We start from the raw sequence: 9,608 nt of genomic DNA on the forward strand, positions 1-9,608 counted from the left end.
GCCTTTCTCAAGTGGCCGATCAAGAGACACTGGCTTATGCGCGTGACCCCGACCGCCCCCGCCTTTGGGATTTTTTCCTCTGTTTGCCGAAAAGGAGATTCCCTGTCAGAATATTATCGCTTTTCTACGAGAAAAATGTCGTAAAAATTGATTTTAAACAGCGGTTGACATGCTTCGAAGTACGGTAATGGAATACTTAGAATTTTATTGTCACGAATTGCGCCATGCGCGTGACACTTCTTTACTATTTCGGATAGTGTCTGGAACGCACGAACAAAACGCCGCTATTCGGATATAACGATGGATTATTTTGGACCAAACCAACATTTGTTATTGAAGTAGCATTCCTGGGTGTGTATTCTGACGAAGACAACAAAAGGTAATGAAACTTTTATAATAGTAAATATGATTATGGTGAGTGCTAAACTTGCCGGGTGTCTAAATAGCGAGCCCGTGATGCCTGGGCTATGTACTTAGAATATTGCAAAATGTGCTTTCACCAAAAAGCTATTTTAAAATCGGACATATCGAGTGCATAGAGGAGGTCTGTATCTATAATTCTTAAAATAATTGTTATGCTTTTTGTGAACGTTTATCGTGAGTAATTTAGTAAAATGTTAGCGAATTCCCCGGAAGTTTGCTAGTTCTGAACGTCACATGCTAATGTAAAAAGCTGGTTTTTGATATAAATATGAACTTGATTGAACAAAACATGCATGTATTGTATAACATAATGTCCTAGGGTTGTCATCTGATGAAGATCATCAAAGGTGAGTGCTGCATTTAGCTGTCTTCTGGGTTTTGGTGACATTATATGCTGGCTTGAAAAAATGGGTGTCTGATTATTTCTGGCTTGGTACTCTGCTGACATAATCTAATGTTTTGCTTTCGTTGTAAAGCCTTTTTGAAATCGGACAGTGTGGTTAGATTAACGAGAGTCTTGTCTTTAAATGGCTGTAAAATTGTCATATGTTTGAGAAATTGAAGTAATAGGATTTTTAAGGTTTTGAAAATCGCGCCACAGGATAGCAGTGGCTGTTACGTAGGTGGGACGAATTCGTCCCGCCTAGCCTAGAGAGGTTAAGTAGCAACAATTCCGACATGCCGCCATCTTCTAACTCTGCAGCTTCCTCTCTTTCAAGGAACCTCATAATGTGAGTCATCAATGATATGCGGGATTTATCTTGAACATCTCTTCTCTGTTCGCCTGAGATGTCAAGGAAATCACATATCTCTAGTAACTTGTCTTTAGTCAGGGTGTGCAATTCTCCTACTACCTCTTCCTGTAGTTCTTCCAAGGCGGTCGTCATGTTGACAGAACAGGAGGAACTTTTACTGTGCAGGAGTTGACTGAATTAGATGGTCCTTACTGTCTCTGATGGTCGATCAATGGCCTCAGCTGACACGTACTTAACCACCAACTTCCAGCTCCCCTTGAACAGCAACACTTTCCTCACTGCAGCCTGCCTGAGTTGTTATGTGGAGATTTAGCTGGCTCGGAATTCAGCGACCAGGATGTGGAAACTGGACATCTGAGCAGCAATCTCAGCGGAGCCTCCAAAAATGTTACGCCCCTGAAAAAGGGGAGAAATAATCACGAGAGTGATACGGTATTATTTCCTCAGTGAGAACTTTTACTGTAATGATTTTACCAAAGTAAACTCATTTTACAAAAGTAACACATTTTACAAAACAACAGATCTACAGGAAAGAGCTAGTGTTGTAGGGTACAAGGCTTATTCAAGTCACAACAGTATACTCTGTAATTCACTGAAACATACACTCATTTCAATATAACTGTCAAGCACAACGTTTTAACTCAGTAAACCATAACTTAATTTATCAACAGTCAATAAAGTATTTGAAAAACCCTTACACAAATAACACCGCAAAATATCTTATTAGCAACGCACATGTTCATTCACGATCGACATAAAATGGCAGCTACTCTCAGTACGAAGCTAGCTTTAGCTGCAACCGAGCAGGGCTCATATTACTCTGCAAACTTAACTCTAACTTCCTCAACATGTTACTAAGACACACCTTAAACACTCTCGACATGTTAGCGAATTATTACATTTAAATGACTCTGTTTTCATCAATAACGTACCTGAAAAAGGGGAGAAATAATCACGAGAGTGATACGGTATTATTTCCTCAGTGAGAACTTTTACTGTAATGAGGAAAAGACCGCGATTTCCCCGCGAACTTGGGTGGAGACCAGAGCAATCGATCTCAGGCTCATAGATTAAAGAGCATTTAGTAGATCACAGATTAACACTTTTCCCCTTCAATTAGGCACCACAAAATAAAGTAATCAATATAACGTTTACACATTCCTTTTACAATTCTTACCTTTTGTACGCTTGATGGATTTTAACTTTAACACAATTATGAATGTTATCAATCTCTATCAACTAATACAGAATGCATGATCTTTTTAACCTTAGATGTTTTAAGATCCTCACATACTATGAACTTACTAATACTTTTTAATGTATAACAGGCTATGAGTATTTCCTTTAACCTGTCACACATGCTATCATGGATTATAAAGGGAAACCCAGCCGAGAGCTGCCCAGTGACGCAAGATGAGCCAGATGAGCTAAATGCCTTCTATGCTCGCTTCGAGGCAAGCAACACTGATCCATACGTGAGAGCACCAGCTGTTCCGGACGAACAGTGCTTAATTTGTAAATCGAGAGGTGCCAAAACAAAAAGTGAGCACGAGAGGAGGGTGACCTGGGGAGCTCTGAGTTACTTGAACGCATTTGTGTGGTGGCATAGAGCAGTAGAGTAGAGGCAGTTACAGAAGTTGCACATATGGGGAACATTTTAGTAGCCGTCTGGGAAAAATGTGGCCTTTTATAAACACATTTTATGCAAATTATTTTACATAACTGGAGACTTTTTTAATACCGCACAAATGATCGAAATGGCAGGCTACTCTGAAACTGACAAACTGAGATCCACGCACACAGGTTCTTACATTGAATCCAGGGGCCGGATTCACAAAACACTTCTTACACAAAAACTTTAGAAGCTTCTTTTAAGAAAAAAATAAGAAGTTCATAAGATAGTTTGTTAAAAAAGTATTTATTGAAGAAGCCTTTGACTCGCCTCCTGAAGTGCCACCATACACAGCACAGCCATTGGTTAGGCAGCACAAAAGGGTTTGCATCAGCAAGAGCAGGGCAGGCCAGGGCTTATGATTGGGATAGCCTGTCCATTGCAGTGTGTAATGCAATCTAGCCTAGTTTTATATACACCATTCCAGCAGTGCAAAAACTTGGGAAGGAAGTATATTTTCTTGCGCTGTGCTTCTCCGATTATGCTCTTCGTATAACCTAGGCCTATAACCTATAGTATAAGCTATGGATCAGTTTATTGAGACCACACTAGGCACACTTTATATTGCACGCCCAGCAGAGAATCAGGGGTGAGGGGCAGCATCGGGCAACCATCGAGATATAATAAGCAACTAATTCTCAAATACTGAGCAATATGACATTTAATCAATTACAAATTACATGACCCTCCATTGGACTAGATCATACTAAACCCTCCTCCTGAATGAAATTGAAAAAGCATGACCCTCGCCCATTTTCCTCCAGGTAGCAATTGTGTAAATTTTGACCTCTCCCTCAAATAGATTTTTTTTCCTCACACATCTACATACAATACCCCATAATGACAAAGTGAAAACATGTTTTTTGAATTTTTTGCAAATGTATTGAAAATGAAATATAGATAACTAATTTACATAAGTATTCACACCCCTGATTCAATACATGTTAGAATCACCTTTGGCAGCGACTACACCTGTGAGATTTTCTGGGTAAGTCTCTAAGAGCTTTGCACATCTGGATTGTACAATATTTGCACATTATTCTTTTTAAAATTCTTCATGCTCTGTCAAGTTGGTTGTTGATCATTGCTTGACAGGCATTTTCAAGTCTTGCCATAGATTTCCAAGCCGATTAAAGTCAAAACTGTAAGTAGGCCACTCAGGAACATTGAATATCATCTTGGTAAGCAACTCCAGTGAATATTTGGCCTTGGGTTTTAGGTAATTGTCCTGCTGAAAGGGGAATTTGTCTCCCAGTGTCTGTTGGAAAGCACACTGAACCAGGTTTTCCTTTTGATTTTGTGCTTAATTTTATTCTGTTCATTTTTATTCAAAAGAATCTCCCTAATCATTGCCGATGACGAACATACCCATACCATGATGCAGCCACCACCATGCTTATTTATATTAAGAGTGGTACTCAGTGATGTTTTGTGTTGGATAAAAAATATTCACTGTCCAAATAACCTTTGGAGTGTGTAAACTGGCAACTTTAAAATAGTGACTGACCGGGTATAATATCGACACCCTCTGTTACTTACTGTAACTCCTGTGAAGCAGCTTAATATGGGTAAAACCCTAGCTACACACTACAAGCTCTGACTCGAGAAATCCCAAGAGCTCATAAACTGCAAACACAGTTACTGCAATATCATCTGAAATAGATGAATAATATTTGCAGTAGCTCTCACAACAACCTCCTTCACCTACTTAACTGCCATCTTGTAAGTGCAGGCCTGGGTGACCTCTGGGTCTGTTTCACTGGGAGCTGCCTTCCTCCTCTCGACAAGCCAGTCTACCAGCGCCACAAACACACCAGATATGATGAGAACCAATCCAGACAGGTAGAAGCCTGCACCGAAGTCATTGGCCCAGTCAACCAGCCAACGAGAAGGAGGAGAAATTAGACCACACAAACAAGTGGCCTGGATGAATAAACCAATAGCTTCACTGAATGAAAGCTTAGTTCATTCAAAGTGCAAATTAATGCAAACCTTTAGTTCCGTATTTAGACAGTTCATGTTAACATTGTCATTACGCCCCAATTCTCACCTGCAGCAGGTGGACCAATGAAGCCCCCGGTGCTTCTGAAAAGCATGAAAAGTCCCAGGCCACTGTCAAACCCCTCCAGTCCCACTATGTCTAAGATGGACATCACATGGATGGCCACCACGCAGCCAAACAGAAAACCGTAGAGCGAGGAGAAGACCAGGAGGGTCCTTTCTAATGGGCAGCAGCAGTAGCACCACCCTCAACATGGTGACCACCAACGTCAGCAGCTGTAGGTTCCTCACCAGCCTCAGGTTGGCCAGCCAACCACAGGCCAGATGACCAAACAGATCAGCCAATGCCAGCACAGACAGGATGGGTGCCGCCCAGTAGTTCTTCAATCCCAGGCTGGTGGCATAGGGAACCAGGAACAGTGGTTGGATGAAATTCCTGCAGCAGCGGAAATAGCGAACAGGATGTAGAGCAGCAGTTCTGGTTTCCTTCTTTGGTGTCGGGTCAGCAGCAGCTTTGGAGTCCTGGTGGTTGAAACAGTTTTAAAATATTATTTATTGTCACTCGAGAACTCTGTTTGCTTCATAAGCAGAGGGAGCCCTCAACCCTACCTTGCAGTATGCTGACGCTGAGGTACATCCATGGAAGTCTGAGGTTGAGAGGAGCCAGGATCATCCCTGAAGCAGTGAGGAGCTCTCCCATCATGATGACTGCCCTCTGGGTACAGTGCATGCTCAGAACACTGGCAACTGCGGCTGCGGTGAGGTGAGATGAGGTGAGGAGACAAATCATTACAAGAACCAGAGTGGAATGTTCAAGTGGGTACTACTAGGTAATAGTTCCCCTTCAGGACAAAATGTCAACATTGTCTCTAGCTGTTTGAGCATGAAACCCATTTTTGTTTCTTTGGCCAACTTTAACTCTCTAAAACTATGCAATATAGAGTTATATACAGATGAAAAATAAGTTATACTGCAATACAAACAAGACAAGTTGCACTCAGCCTCCCTTACCTCCTGCATAGTCACTTTAATACCTACATGTACATATTACCTCAATTAGCTCGAATAACCAGTGCCCCCGCACATTGACTCTGTACCGGTACCCCCTGTATATAGCCTCGCTATTGTTATTTTACTGCTGCTCTTTAATTATTTGTTACTTTTATTTCATTTTTTAGGTATTTTTCTTAAAACTGCATTGTTGGTTAAGGGCTTGTAAGTAAGCATCTCACTGTAAGGTGAGTACTGTTGTATTCGGCCCATGTGACAAATAACATTTGATTTTATTTTATTAACAAGCATGACAAGGCATTCTAGGCATGCACTGCGGGGGCGAGAGTGTGCATCTCACCAATGCAGGTCAGGAACAAAGAGAAAGAGAATGAATCTGAGTCCTTTTTATAACATCTGAGTTTTTGGGATTCAAAATCTGAGTACTTGACCAATAGCATTACTGTAAAATGAATCTCCAATGAGATATCAGACCTACAGGATGTAAAGACAACAGAACCTCTGCTTCACATCACAGAGGTGTGACATAATGGGGTTTGGAGAGAAACACAGAAGGCTGAATTCCTGAGAAGACAATAAAACCTTTTGCATAGAGCGTAAAAACTCGGGGGCCTTCCTACATAATCCTCCCGGATGGCCACTGGTAGTCACTGTAGACAATCTCATGGTCATAGTAGCTTCACTTCAGGAGTGTCCTTTTGGCGGGTAGCATTGTCATTCTTTAGACATGCAAATGTGCCTAGGTAACACCTTCCCTGCAAGCAAGCTATAAAGGAATGCTCCATTCTTCTTGTAAAAGCAAAGCACAGAGAAACATCACAGATTAATTCAACATTTCAACAGGCATAAAATAGTCTGTTAATCTGATTGGATTGGTCAATGTCAACTTCAGATGTAGTTTGATCAAGTCAGTCAGATGAATATTAAAGATGATCAGAGATCACTGCCTCATAAAATACAGAGTATTTAACATCAAACAAAACTCCCAAAACTCTCCTCCCTTTGAGAGAAAATAGATTCACCTTGAAAATGAGAAAATAAACAAAATAACCAGAAATTTGAAATATTCAAGAACAATTTCAAAACAGCTTTCAAGCAACTGGTTTCACAAGAAATTTGAAAATGAAGTGTATTAGCATCTCAGTTTACAGCAACAAACATTAGCGTACCAATATTGAAGGTTCTAAGATACATTTGTGAGAAACAAGGCAATTACTTTTTCACACACACATCTATACATTCAGATGGACTTAGCCATATGCACTGCACTACACATAGGAAAACAAACTCTTTGTGTCTTAACAGGAGCCATTACATTTTGTCTATCTGTACACATAAAAAAGCACATTCACAAAAGTAACCTATATACTGTAGCATCACAAATGGATATAGAAACTATTGAGTTGCAAAGGATGGCTCTAATCCTGAATGCTGATTAGTTAAAACCGCATTCCGGCCGGTGTCTATTCCACAAGTTACCACCAAGCTAAATCTATGACATTAAAATGCCTATTTACTCTTTTCCATCTGACTGCACAATCCACTGTCGCATCAGCCCAGCCAGGCAATTTATAAACTTGATCTCCACTATAAAAAGCCTCTAGACATTATCTCACATTTCTAACAGCAGAGATTTGTATAAACCTTGCGGTCTGTCTCTCAGACATTTGCAACATTGCTTCAATATTCAAATTTGATCTCCAGCTGTCCTATAGTAATGAATGTGTTGGGAGTCAGGAAGAGACAGACAGACAGGCAGGCAGTGTTTCTCAGCCAGTCGAAATCATGAATCAGCTGGCATCATTTTTATGGATATATACATAAAATATATATACTCCCCTGAACAACAGTGTCCTTGCTGTTATTCTAACTGCACTATTTGACATGACTGTAAGTTAGCCGTAGTTGGCTAGCTAACAAGCAAGGGATAAGAACGTTGCCAGCCAGTATGCCAATGGAACACTTAGAATGAATGTCTGGGTCGCGTCCATAGATACAGAACAAAAAGACTGAATGACTAGGACGTCTCCAGAAACCTTAGATTTGTGTCGGGACTATATCTTGTGGAAGGATGAAATAGTATGAATAAATTCAACAAAATAACATTTTTAATGAAAATATGTCAATCATTATTTGAATATGTTGGTAACCTGTTGTATAAAAGGGATAATGCCCGAGAAGCTGGTGTTTGGAGGATATAAGTTGAGGACAGGACTTCATCTCGGGCTTAACAACACCCATACCAATATATCCTACAAACACCGTCTCCTCTGGCATTATCACTTAAATAATCAACATCCTAAGTTTGAGAAAGCTCCAAATCGACCCTATGCTGCAAGTAAAATCAAGACCCTCCCTAAATCGCAACATTTCTGCATCATGAGAACATTTCTCTCAAAGCACAGCTGATATAATTGTCAACAAATCATCAAGCCCTTGACTAGGTGAATCAGGTGAGTTAGAAACCTCTGGAAGTCCCAGAGAAGAGGTTTGAGAACCACTGCTCTAGCTAACCTCTAAGTCACCCTTACAGGTTCTGTCACTCTCCACATCTCCTGATGGACCAGTCCCTAATCAATGCCAACCACCCACAGTTAATATCGGCCAAATTATCCTCCTACCCGACTTCCAAAAGAAATATAAAGAAAAATGTAGGACATGACCTGCAGGACTTTTGCCATATTCAACATAAAAAACTTCACACACAGGCCAATTAGGCATCTGAAGGCAAGTCTGTTTGTGACAGCCCTTTCACAGACTTTCCTTCACAACCAGACAAGTAAGATGGCGCCGGAGCAGAAGGCAGACGTTTTACTTGCCCCCAACTGATTGTGTTTTTTTGTTCGTTTATCTGCGTTGTTTGTAACTTATTTTTTTACTCTTTTTGTACATAATGTTGCCGCTACCATCTCTTATGACTGAAAATAACTTCTAGACATCAGGGCTGCGATTACTCACCGCGGACTAGCAGAATCCTTTTTCTTCTTTCACGACTCTGACGAGCCCGAGGCGGAGGATTAACGGCTCCCTTGGGAACAGGCCCCGACCCCAGTGATCTGCGCAAAGAGGAGGCGGAGAAAGAGAGGCCAGAGGGCAGGCTGCCTTCTGAGAAGTCGGAGGCGATCGAATAATCCCCCACTCCCCTAAATTCTGCTAGCAAACATGTAATCTTTAAACAATAAAATGGACGAGTTATTGGGAAGATTAAACTATCAACGGGACATTAAAGACTGTAACATCTTACGCTTCACGGAGTTGTGGCTGAACAATGACAATATCAACATACAGCTGGCTGGTTATACGATGTACCGGCAGGATAGAACAGCCGGCGTCTGGTAAGACAAGGGGCGGCGGTCTATGTATTTTTTTAAACAACAGCTGGTGCACGATATTTAAGGAAGTCTCGAGCTATTGCTCACCTGAGGTAGAGTTTCTCATAATAAGCTGCAGACCACATTACCTACAGAGAATTTTCATCTATATTCTTTGTAGCTGATTACATACCATCACTGTCAGAGGCTGGCACTAAGATAGCATTGAATGAGGTGTATTCCACCATAAGCAAACATGAAAATGCTCACCCAAAGGCGGCGCTCTTAGTAGCCGGGGACTTTAATGCAGAGAAACTTAAATCAGTTTAACCAAATTTATATGAGCATGTTAAATGTGCAACCAGAGAGAAAATAACTCTGGACCACCTATACTCCACACATAGAGATGCATACAAAGCTCTCCCTCACCCTCCA

At 41.0% G+C, this 9,608-nt stretch overlaps 1 pseudogene; it reads right to left on the bottom strand.

The window, feature by feature from the left end:
* Positions 1 to 4,486: 4,486 nt before the first annotated feature.
* LOC106580224 (monocarboxylate transporter 12-like) lies at positions 4,487 to 5,641 on the bottom strand (annotated as a pseudogene).
* Between the last annotated feature and the right edge of the window lie 3,967 nt (positions 5,642 to 9,608).

The sequence above is a fragment of the Salmo salar genome, chromosome ssa20 (assembly GCF_905237065.1).
Source record: "Salmo salar chromosome ssa20, Ssal_v3.1, whole genome shotgun sequence".
Lineage (NCBI taxonomy): Eukaryota > Metazoa > Chordata > Actinopteri > Salmoniformes > Salmonidae > Salmo > Salmo salar.